General features: G+C 34.3%; 1 long non-coding RNA gene across 5 annotated transcripts in view; it reads left to right on the top strand.

The window, feature by feature from the left end:
* Window positions 1-13,276, top strand: part of LOC144312065 (uncharacterized) — a 145,053-nt gene that overhangs the window by 118,282 nt on the left and 13,495 nt on the right. For 4 of the 5 annotated variants that reach the window (XR_013377505.1, XR_013377504.1, XR_013377501.1 and 1 more), the window contains 2 exons: window positions 985-1,025; window positions 3,552-3,680. This is a non-coding gene — a long non-coding RNA (uncharacterized LOC144312065). The remainder of the gene's footprint in view (window positions 1-984; window positions 1,026-3,551; window positions 3,681-13,276) is intronic. The other variant, XR_013377503.1, reaches the window with a different exon arrangement.

The raw sequence follows: 13,276 nt of genomic DNA, 5'->3' as shown, positions 1-13,276 counted from the left end.
GCTTGATCCCAGGACCCCATGACCTGTGCCAAAGGCAGACACTCAACCACTGAGCCACCCAGGTGCCCCCTGGTACACTGTTTTTTGGCTAATTCCCTTTGAGCACTGATGTTTATGCACATCTCTGCTTCATTGTGTGAAATTCCTGATTGCCCATCAATGAATTCTAAATTTACAAGCCTGGTTTAGATATTTTTGACATTCCTCTAATTCTGTTAAAGCCACTCTTGAGATGTCTATCTGGACAATGTGTCAATCTTCCTAGGCCTCCCTCCTATACTGTTTCAGCACTCACTGGAATTCCCTTCACTAATTTGTTGCCTTCCCTCTCAAGTCAAAGGTTACCTCACTATTATTTGAAGACTAACTCTGCTTCATTGGTATATGTCTCGTGGCACTAACCATAATCCTCCATTATTACGGCTTTCATGTAATAATTCCTGATTTCAGAACCTAATGGACCTTTGCTGGGATGGCAATGTACAGCAGAGGGTACATTGACCTCACAAAGGAGGCAAAGGTCCTTTGAACTCACATAAATGCCCCTCACATGTAGTTATTTCTATGTCCTTCCTGCTGTGACCTGTTCTTTTTTGTAGAGAAAACAGGGACCATACTACCTTTCTTTCATACACTGTAATGCCAGTGTTTGTACCTAGTATTAACTCAATGAAATAACTAAGAAATGTATTTCTGAATTATCCTGCTGCTGTACTAATGTCTTGTCTGATGGGATGGTAGTGGAATAAATTCAGGGGGCTCTAGAATTCTGATCAGTTCCCTGAGCATATGAAAACATTAGTTTAGAATATGGATCTTAATCATACTTAGAAGACTGGTTGACAGTTTATTTTTCTTTTCATAGAAACTTGAAGCCAAAGCCTAATATTGTAAAAGAAATTTAAATAGTTCAATGTTGATTATATTATAATAACATAGTTTAATTTGGGCTAATGTGCTTTTCTCTGATTCTTTTCTCCTCAGGTGACACCAGTTAAGAAGTCTGTGACAGAATATATTAAGGAGTTGAGTGCTCCATGAATAGTAAAGTCCCACAAAATAGAGAATGCCAATTCTGTACAAGCAAGATGCATTACTTATCTATTTATTTTAAACTTGAGCATAGTTGACACATAATGTTAAATTAGTGTCAGGTGTACAGCCTAGTAATTCAGTATCTTTATACATTATACTATGCTCACCACAACTGTAGCTAGTGTCTGTCACCATTACAATGCTATTACAATAAAAGTGACTATATTCCTTATGCCATACCTTCTATTCCCATGACCTACTCATTCCATAACTGAGAGCCTGTATCTCTCACTCCCCTTCATTCATTTTGCCCATTGTCTCAACCCTCTTCCCTCTAGCCATGACCTGCTTGTTTTCTATATATATATAGGTCTGATTCTGCTTTGTGTTTTTTATTCATTTTGTTTTATTTGGATTCCACATGTGAATAAAATCATAAAAAAGAAATATCATACAATTTAATAATTTTACAACTGTGCACTTACCCAAAGAAAATGAAAACATTAATTTGAAAAGATAATACACCTCTGCATTTATTGCAGCATTATTTACAACAGCCAAGATATGGAAGTAACCTAATTATCCATCCATAGATGAATGGGTAAAAAAGAAAGAGTATGCATGTATGTGTGCGTGTATGTATACATAGATAAGTAGATAGATAGATGGATACATAGAAACATAGATACATGGATAGACAGATAGATGAATATTACATAACCATGAAAAAAGATAAAATCTTGCTATTTGCAACATCATGCTTGGACCTAGAGGGTGGTATACTAGTTGAAATAAGTCAGATTAAGATACAATATTTAAATGCAAATTTAATATCATACCAATGGAATAAATGTGGTAAGGAGTTAATATTTAATATTATTTGAATGGAATAAGTATACTGCTTGGTTGAACAGCTATTCTGACCCCGTTTCAATGAAAACCTACAAATAAAAAATACAAAAAGAAAACATTTTAAAAAACTCTACAGTTCCCAGATGATCTTGAAATACAAAATAACCAATGATTTATAACTTTGCAGCAATTTAAATATTAATTACAATCTATTGATTAACAGATTTGTAGAAATATTGGGAACCCATTTTATTTTTTATTTTTTTTTAAATTTTTTTATTTATTTGTGATAGTCACAGAGAGAGAGAGAGGCAGAGACACAGGCAGAGGGAGAAGCAGGCTCCATGCACCGGGAGCCCGACGTGGGATTTGATCCCGGGTCTCCAGGATCGCGCCCTGGGCCAAAGGCAGGCGCCAAACCGCTGCGCCACCCAGGGATCCCAGGAACCCATTTTATGAGAAACCTTATTGTAGCAATAGAAACATCTAGAGACTGGGAGATACTGACTTAAAGAATTTGAAAAACATAAAATGTATAACCAATCTTTAAGTATTAGTAATTTTGTTATTTTAAAGCAGGCTGTTTAAGAACTTTTGAATATCTATGATGCTCAAAGAACACCCTTGTATACTTTTGCAAGGAGGTCTATAGGATAAACTCATCACAGTGAAATTTCAGCATAAAAGCCATATGCCATCTTTCTTTTATTGATACTGACATATTTCCTCCAAATATGTTCCACCAATTTATATTTATATTCAAGAGTATATGTCTAACCCCATGCTCTCCAGGCCTGTGTTTTATCATGCTTAAAATGTTTGCCAGTTTTATATGTAAAACAATCAGACGTAGTTCTTTCCCTCTTTTTCTCCCCACATATATCCTGCTCATTTTAGCATGCATATTTTCTCAAACAAACTTAACTTTATCATTTTGTCTACACTATCTTCTCCCAAATGCTATCTTTGGTATTTTCATTAGAATCGCATAACACTTATGGACAAATATATAGGGAATTGACCTTCGATGAATAAATTATTTTTTGTTATTAACTCATACCATTTCTTGTTCACTAGAGTTTTGATATTCTTCTATTGCTAGTAAGTACATTTTCATTACCATGAGTAGACATGGATAATGTTTCTGACGATGAACAGTGTTAGTCATGTCAATGTCAGTGAACACCTCAATATTTTCATTGCCTATCTTACTCCTTCTAGACCATTAGACCCTTAAATAGTATTTGCTCAAAGACATGCCAGGTAAATAAATTCTACTATGACCTCAGCTTTAGTACCAAATCCTTATCTACTCTTCAATAGTGGATGAGCTAAGCTCGATTTTGCATAATACTTTAGAATACATTTTACCCCTTTGGCCTAGCAGTTAAAAAGGAAGGCACTAACCTAATTCCTTTTCACCCCTCAGACTGTGAACCCAGCATGACTTTGGAAGTAGGGGAACTTGGCCAACACACTTAAATCTTACTAAATAAGCTATATGGAAGAAAGGGAAAAGTGTAATTGCCAAAACAGAATTTCAAAAGAAGAGAATTTTTGTCTAGACCATTGCATTTGTTATTCCTGTAATCATCTAGCTGAAGGTCCTAACCACTATTCCTCTGGCTTACCTGTATTTTTATCATATATCACTGTTTTCCTAGGGGTGGACAGGAGGTTAGAGGGCACTAATGGCAACCTACATAGTCAGCTGAACCTAGCAGTGTGGCAATTCAGAAAATGTACCCGTGAGCACATGGTGAACAGCTACCAGCTCCCTCCATTTACCACAGGTATGTTATGTGCCACACCATCCTCTCCTGATGTTACAACTTCCCATTTGCTCTCTAATAACCTTCTCTCCATCTCACAACTCAGAACAGCAAACCTTCCAACAGCCAAGTCCACAAGCAAATTTCAAGTCCTTTTCAACTTAAAGTGTCTATTCGATATATTATCTATGTATTTCTTAAATATGTATAAAACTGTGCCACTGTTTTAGATTTCCCTTTTTTTTCACATACTGGTGGTATTTTGACTGTTGTGCCCTATCCCTATTTTTCTTTGAACCCCATGGTTTTACACAGTACAGCAACTATTGGGAATGCACATGTCCCCTTATACAGACTGACTGTATTTATTCTACTCCTGGGTAAACCCTTCATCCTCAACTCTAGTTTTGTAAATCAGGAAGCATATTGCCCTCTGGAACATAGTGCCTTACACAAATTGGGTATTTGTTATAGATTTATTGCAAAAAATAAATATACCTTGTTCTTTCCTGTTCCCATGCCTTTCTTTATCAAGACTGCCCACCTGAAATGAAAGTTTCCTTTCTCTATGCCTAATCAAATACTAACCAAGTTTCAAGATTCATTCAAAATTTCAAATACTACATTGAGTCTTTTTGACAACCACAAAGAGAAATGATAGCATCATGTGTTTATACTAAATACTAGTTGTGCCATTAATTTAAAATAATGATTATCAGAATATATATCTCTTATTGTATCTAGAATCTTATTTTCTCTGATGTATTATAAGTTCCTTGAGAGGAGGTTAGATTCTGTTATGCCTTATCTGTCTCACCATGCCAAGAACAAAGCACTGAAGATGCTCAGTATTGAATAAATATTTTGGATTGTGGTAAAAGTGGTAGATCTGTTCAACAATTATAAAGAACGAAATTGATTAAGTGTCTGTGGAAGTCAGAGAAACTCCTTGTAATAAAAATATAAATTTTATTTTATGTTTGTAAAGAGGAAGAAAAATATTAACACACAGTGATTAAATACCAAGACAATTTATTAGCCACACTCCTAACAAGCAACCCTTTCAAAAGTATTTCAAAATATTGTTAATGCATAAATAGTGAGTTATATAGAGATTCTCTTCTTTATTTGGGCTACAGTTTTAAGCATGGCCTGGCTCCCTGAAGGCTCGCATAATGTCTTTTTCTTTCTCTACTGGACTTCCTACACACGATGAACTCAGAAATATTCCCGCTTTAGTAAAGAGGGGATCTAATACTACACGCTGACAAACTTGGTTTCCTCTTCTTATTCTTCTAGAGCTGATTAGAATGCTTTAGATCCACTTTTATAATTTAGATCACATTTATAATTCTCAAGCCCTTGGCTTGAGTTTCACATATTTAGTACCAAATCCTTATCTACTCTTCAATAGTGGATGAGCTAAGCTCGATTTTGCATAATACTTTAGAATACATTTTACCCCTTTGGCCTAGCAGTTAAAAAGGAAGGGACTAACCTAATTATACTAGATGAACACAGCAGGTAGATACAGTAAATAAAAGTCAAAGTCTGTACTTCTTGAGTAGTGGCTTGACAAGGTTTAAATCATAGCGAGTTGAGATCTCATGACCTAAAAGGAATTCTGATATGGTTGCTATTCAGATTTTGTCATTATGTTTTTGTTTCTTATGTCTACTAGAAACTATTTAGGGGAAGAAAAAGTTAATTTTAAGTAAGTCATCTTGTATGACAAGGGGATGGCTCTGGCTGTTATTGACGGGTAAATTGCTAATGTGCATGAAGAAAATTAATGAACTTGTATCAGTGATCCTGTCTCCATCTCTCAGTTCTAGTTAGGACATTTACATATTCCCAAGAAGTTGATGGAAAGTAGAACTCTAATTTAGCCAGTATTGATAAATTTTAATAAATCATTTAAAATTGTTTATTAAAATTATTTTTCTAAAGATTTTTTTTTTATTAATTCATGAGAGACACAGAGAGAGATGCAGAGACATATGCAGAGGGAGAAGCAGGCTCCCTGTGGGAAGCGCAATGTGGAATTTGATTCCAGGACCCTGAGATCACGCTCTGAGCTGAAGGCAGATGCTCAACCACTGAGCTACCCAGGTGCCCTTGTTTATTAAAATTATTAATTTTGGTTGCATAATCCATAAAATTTGCCTTATTGGACTGATTTCTAAATTCTTTAAATTCACTTAATGATCTGAAATGAGAAAATCTTATATAGTCCCTAAATTTATGAACATTACCACTATAACATAGGAGTGGTGGAGAGTATAGCCAATTTCTTCTACTCTCATAATTTCTTTGTTCTTTTGTCTTTGAGGTGTAGGCAAGGGATATTTTATTAGTTAAAATGGGCCATAAGTTATTTTCCCACTATGCTAGTGAAAGTACAAAATGCAAGTTGTAAAATATGAATCCAAACTAAAAAAACATGAAATCCATGTAATGTCTAGTGACATTAATACTTCAACTGTCACCAATTCCTAAGGGGTTGGTTGTATCAACCATGACTCACAATAATAAATGTAAAAATATGCTACAAAATCACATGAATTATTCATTTTTGCAGTAATAAATAATTTTTTTCTTCTTCACCACATGAATTAATGAAATGAAAAGTGACTTCATTTATAATTAGGGTTCATTTGTTATAGGGAAGTGTACCATTGACAATCCTCAGAATTGATAATCCATGTATCAATATCATTTGTGAATGAAGACTTTGTGGAGTTGAGTTTATTTCAAGAAGAAAGCTGAGGAATTATCTCAAAATTATTTGCAGAAACAAGTTTGAGGAAGACTTTACACTAAACATAGCAGAAAACGTTCCACTGGATTTTTCTCAAAAAAAATGGGGGGAAGGATCTAAATTTTCTGATTCTCTAGTATGTTGTGCATCAACATTTTGAACAATTCCACGGGTATATAGGAGATAAGACCTGGGTTGGAAGCCACAGCTCTGACGAGAATTTCTAAGGTGAATGGTTCTGAGTAAGCAAGAAAGGGGTGTGCATTTGTAAAAGTGCAGGAGAAGGGGAGTCTTCACCTTGCCATAGGTCAGTCTTCTGGTTATTACCGTAGACTTAGAAAAATATAATATTCACTTAGCATAATAGTAAAACAGCTTTGCCTGGTGAAAAGAAATCAAGCAGTAGTTCCTTGCCTGAGTTTACCTGAGATACTGCAATGCATCTGCCAGGGGCCCCTAAAGCTTAACCTAATAGTTAATTAAGCATGCATTTAGTGCATTGAATGTCTCTGGGACCGTGCCAATGGTTTCTACAGTCTACAGCAAAAAGACTGCAGGGAAAACATGGTAAGTGCCACTAGAAGGTTGGAAATTTCATTATGTAGGACAAAGTTTTCCCACCCCAAATTAAAGAATCTTTAATTGGCAATTAACCAAAACTCAGCTATGTGGAGTTAGAGTTTTTTTAGAGTTTCATATGACATTTTTTTATTGTGAATTCAGATTTTCACATGGGAGGTATTGAGGAATTTTCATAATCTGTCATCACGTCCCCTAACAATGCAAGAAACATATCTTTCATAAGAAGGTCATTCTACTTCTTTATCTCCATTGGAAAGGGACTGACACTAATGATCAAACTGTGAAATGTGGATTTGTTATGCGGAAAAAACTGGTTACATTATTAATTTTACTTTGCTGTGCTAACTCTGACTTTGTGTGTGTGAGAGATTGGAGTGAGCTACCAAGGGCACTGGGGCCTCCCGAATACAAAAAAAAAAAAAAAAAAAGTGCTTTTGAGTTATAACAAGGTGAAAAGTATATAATCATATCAATAGATTTAGCATATAATAGGGATTAATTGACTACTGAGGAAATAAATTCTTTAGAAAACTAGAGAAATGGTACTAAGGGTTGCATTTAATTAAATACATATGTCTTTTGAAATCTTTGAACAGGGACCTGAAGTATTATATATAAGACTAAAATCAACGTCTCTTGTGAAATTAGAATCCTGTCTCTTTTAAATTCTATTTTTAAAAAAGTTCACTTTCTGCATTTTTAAATTGATGTAATTACTGTGATGATGAGCAGAGGTGTTGAGTGAAGCTGAAATATACAAACCAACCAGGGTGTAGTGGAACCATTTCTGGCTTTGGCCTTTGTGTTCTTGGATTAGGATGGTGATTAGACCTCTCGGTATATTTATGATGAAAATATATAATAGTTGGTTATTTTTATTCGGGGCTAATCCAGTGAGCAATGGAGATACTTTGACATCTTAATCAAAATGATTACGCCACAAACATAATCTCTGCATTTCAACCATATTTACAGCCATGCAACATGGTTAATAATACTGGTAAAATATCCCTCTGTGTTTGTGTGTGTGTGTGTGCGTGTGTGTCTGTGTGTCTGTGTCTGTGTGTCTGTGTAATATTGACTTGCTATTATGGTTTTGTATCATTTCTTGGTTCAACATTATCCTCCCTGCAATTTTGAAAAATCTTCCTTTTAAAATGATAAAAATGTTTGGACTTGGAAACACCAATGTTTCAAATTGAAAATAGCAGTAGTAGAGAGTATCAAGGAACTATTAGAAAGAAATATGACCATTAGAGAAGACAGTTTATGTTACATTTCAGTTGGATCTTTGTTTCTGAGATGGATATGAACACTATCAAGCTACGTTAATAGCTTCCATTCCTTTGTTCTGCAAACATGCATCGAGGACCTATTATGTTACACAGTAACTATATCAGCACACATTTGAGTAGATTCCTTTGTCAGTAATATGGAACAATAGTTTTTCTCCATGGGTAAGCCTGTGGCAGGCACGTAGTTGAGTCTCTGTGTTTGTTGAATGAATGGATCTAATGTATTTAGTACTAAAACAAATGCGAAGCTATGTACTTCTGTGAAACTCATCATTTTTATTTTGAAAGTATGAGTAAAAATTTACATTTTGTAAGAATTCACCCTGATTGTTAGTAATCTTGGCAAAATAAAATGAAACTAAATTCAAAATAAAATGAAGACAATTTTCACATAAAAATTTATATTTAAATTGGATCAATAAAATAGAATTTATGGTTGCATTTTAAGAAGTTCCTAGAGCTTGAAGGCAATGTTGCAGCTACAGAAGCCAAAATATATTGTGACTTTCATGTAATATTCCACTAGCATCAAAAACAGCATATCTCAGTTAATTAGATTTTTAAAAAATTGTTTTATAGACTTAAATATAGAATGGAGTGAAAAATGTTTTACATCCAAATAGTATGTATCTCATTCATGTTTAAGCGAACAAAAAAATAACTAAAAATATTCAGAAGGAAATACTCATCACTCTGCAACCCAATGAAATATACATTATTGTTCCTTCCAATCTATCTTTGTTAGTCTTGATATCCATCTTTATTCATGTAAGAAATTCACTACTGCTAAGAAATATATAATGCATTAAGATACATGATTAAACAACCTATCTGTATTTTAATATGTAATGCAATTTCTAGCCCAATTTCAATTGCTTATAAATGCCAGGGAAAAAGAACCATGTTCCAAGAGAATCTTTTATTCCAAGTTACCGATAACATGAATTCTCAGTGTAAATATTAGTCATTCAATGACAAGCATGACACAGAAATGCTCGACCGGATTGCAACCATCACCCAGTGTCTAATACTGACTCTGTAATAGCTTTTACAAAGTGAATATTTATTCATTTGAGAAGATCCTCAGAAGCAGAACATTTGGGAAAGAATATTTGGCTATTTGAATGCATGAGTGACCTTTTATGCAGTTATCTTTCAGGAGCTAAGTAGCCACGCATTTTTAGTACCCAAGCTTTAAAGTCTTAATTCAGTTTAGGGCTGTTTTCACTAACTGTAAAGATGAAAATTCTTTTAAATTGAAATGATACCACAAAAACTCTTCAAGGATACCAGGGTTAGGCTCTATTGAATTTTACATCTATTTCATAATTTGGTTAAATATTTTCAAAATAAGCAGAAAATACTCCCCCAGTCAGTACATTTCCAAATTGCTGTAATGATGCCAATGCTGATGCTCCAACCATATCCGGTGCAGCTATTAGCCATGCAAAATATGAGCTGTGGGAAAATGGACTACATAACGATATATTAAAGGTCAAATACAGTATTGGTATATTTTGAAATTCTTAAGAAGTGGATTTATAAAATTGCATAATAAATCAATTACAGAAAACCTCATGATGTTCCAGGCAACCTGCTACTAAAAAGTGTAAGCCTTCTGTCTTGTGAAGAATCCTATTATCAAATGAATAAATTACTTCCAGTACATCTCTTCTACAAAACTAATATTTGCTAGATGATGAATATTTAAATATGGAGATATGTATCTTAAAAAGCAGAACTGAGTGACTCAGTGATCTGGATCAAGTTCACAGACATTGAAACAAAATGCTCATTGGGAAATAACCTGATGGAAAGGGATCCCTGGGTGGCGCAGCGGTTTGGCGCCTGCCTTTGGCCCAGGGCGCGATCCTGGAGACCCGGGATCGAATCCCACGTCGGGCTCCCGGTGCATGGAGCCTGCTTCTCCCTCTGCCTGTGTCTCTGCCTCTCTCTCTCTGTGTGTGTGACTATCATAAAACTTTAACCTGATGGAAGCAACTAATAATTTATCCAAAAGTTGTGATCAGGACTCTGGCACCACATCACTGCTTCCAGGGAATGTATTAGTCCTCCAAGCTTTTCTTTCTTTCTTTCTTTCTTTCTTTCTTTCTTTCTTTCTTTCTTTCTTTCTTTTTCTCTCTTTCTTTCTTTCTTTCTTTCTTTCTTTCTTTCTTTCTTTCTTTCTTCTTTCTTTCTTTCTTTTCTTTCTTCTTCTTTCTTTTCTCTCTCTCTTCTCTCCTTTTTCTTTCTCTCTTTCTTTCTCTTTCTTCCTCTTTTTCTTTCTTTTGATTTATTATTTATTTGAGAGAGAGGAAAGAGACTGCGGGCAGAAGGAAAAGGAGACAAGCAGACTCTTCACTGAGCAGAGAGCCCAGCGTGCAGAGCTGGATCCCAGGAATCCAGAGATAATGACCATGGTCAAAATCAAGACTCCGCTGCTTAAGCTACTGAGCCACCCAGATGTCCCTTTGCTTCCTTTTTGTCTCTGATATCAAACAGAAAAACTGATATGTTGGAGGGAGAATAATGCAATTATCGTTGTGCTGGTATCAAGAGATACTGATTTTGTTAATGGGTAGCAAAAAGGAAATTTAACATTAGAAAAGAACATACTTTCTATTACATATTGGCCTCATTGCATATTTGCTATTTATTCAAACAAGCTATTTATTGTAGTCAACTGCTTTTAAGGCAGATTTGCAAGCAGTTTTCAAACACCATTATTTGAGCAAATATTAAAATAATTCAAAATATTTACTACCTTGGACTTGGTGTTTGCTTTCCTTCACTTAGTTTACCACTCACCCTTATCCTTTTTTGCATTTATTTATATTTTTGATTGGTTTGAAAATTATAAGAGATCATAAAATTTTAAAAATTATGCTGGTCTTAAAATGATAGTATTATATGAAGCTGGGGAATCCTATATATGCAATGTAGAAATTCAATAAATATTTATTGAATTGCAAATAATGCAAGGTGATATTTGGCTCAAGATTTTGGGAAACAGACATATAAATAGTAGAAAGAAGTAAGTTTAAGTAGTTTAAAACTTCCTTGATCTTGATTTTGATAGTGGCAACTCAGACAAGCAAAAATTAACAACCTGCCTCTGAGAGATGTGCCCCTAATGTCTGTGTAAAAGCAAAGTATTGGATAAAGTTACTTCTTAACAAGAAGATTCTATTTGAAAAGGTTTGAGAATGTTTTAAAATATGATATAATTTTTGTTTTCTAGAAAACTAAAAGAAAATAAAGATTGTCTCAAGATAAAACCAGGCTAAAATATGTATAAAAATCACAAGGAATGACAAATAGAAAAATAATTTTTAAACAGATGGTCACACTTAAATTTTGCACAAATAGAAAGTATATTCACAAACCAACTACCCAGCATCTCAACTATTCTTTTACAATTACTAAGGATTAAGAGCTGTAATAGGTTGCATTAAAAAATGTAATTCTAAGCCCTGTTTTTTACATTTCCTCAAATGGAAGGCATGCTCTGTAGCCAAGTGTATGTTTTCTTAAGAAGCTTAATGTGCAGAAAGAAAGCAGCTCCTTTCCAAATTTTGAGCTTTGATTTATCCACAATAGTAACCAAGAGAAGGAAAATCACTGATTCATGTATGTTAATCTCAAATTTAAAATGCACAGTTTTCTGTGCTGATATATCAGTTAAGAGGCACACCAAGCTCAGGTAGGGGAGCTAAGCACACACATCAAAATTGTAAATTGCATAAATTTGGAATTTACTATTTAAGAACCCATAATCCCTAAAGAAAGACTAATAGAGCTCCTTATATACTATCTAAATACAACAATACATATAAACTGTAGGCAAAGGGAGTGTGTTCCATGATAGAATACATTATTGCCAAGTACTTTGGAGAAACTTGCATTACTATAGTATAAGTCAAAGCAAATACTCATTAAATTCATAATTTGATGTGTTAATTTTAAACTAAAGGAATAAATTGTTAATCATCAACATAGGTAGTAAGCTTAGTTCAAGGTATTCTAATTATCCAAAAATATGTAGATATTATATAATAAAGTCCAGGAAAGCCCATTTCTTTTCATAAAGTAGATACAGAAAAGGACTTTAAAAAGTCCATGAATAATAGAGATGACTTTAAAAAGATGTGCTGGTGCCTCTCATCGCACTCCCTTGCCATTTGAATATTAAGGGAAAATATACTAGATCTTATCTACACAGATCTCTTTTTTTGAGCCAAGATCCTTTCCAGACAAGGAAAGAAAATTAAGAGAACAAATGTATTATTGTCTCAAGAAAATTAGATAAAACCTAGAATCAATGAATGAGAAATATCAAAAAAAATACAAGACACTGGACATTTGGGTGGCTCAGTGGTTGAGCATCTGCCTTCGGCTCAGGGCAAGATCCCAGGGTCCTGGGATCAAGTTCCACATTGGGCTCCCTGCAGGAAGCCTGCTTCTCCCTCTGCCTATGTCTCTGCCTCTCTCTCTCTGTGTGTCTCTCATGAGTAACTAAACTCTTAAAAAAATACATGGCATATCTTACAGTAATAAAGCATGAGCCAAGTTAAAGAAGTAATACAAAACTTGGAATTTATTTTTAGAAGTTCTTAAGAGGAAAATCAACACTTCTTAAAATAAAATATGGTTGCTCTGAGAACACACAAAATCTAAGTTAACCCCAGTATACTCTCAAGAGATGAGATTTTTGTCCTCCACACAAAATTCAGAGCTCACAGGGAATGACGATAATCAATTCATTTACTGTTTATTTGTGGATATATGTAATACTTAGTTTTCTTTCTTGTCTTATTGAAAGACGCATTCCTCCTCTCAACAGGCCTTACATCATTCTACCTTTCATCTTAACTTGACTCTGCCACATGAAAAATATTCACTAGCTTTATATATTTCTATATGCATTAGCATTTTAATCTATTTGGCCAAAAGTAAAAACTAAATGTGATTTCAGCTCA

The sequence above is a fragment of the Canis aureus genome, chromosome 4, assembly GCF_053574225.1.
Source record: "Canis aureus isolate CA01 chromosome 4, VMU_Caureus_v.1.0, whole genome shotgun sequence".
NCBI lineage: Eukaryota > Metazoa > Chordata > Mammalia > Carnivora > Canidae > Canis > Canis aureus.
The sequence above is the reverse complement of the archived record's forward strand: the minus strand, read 5'-3'. Positions and strand labels throughout refer to the sequence as shown.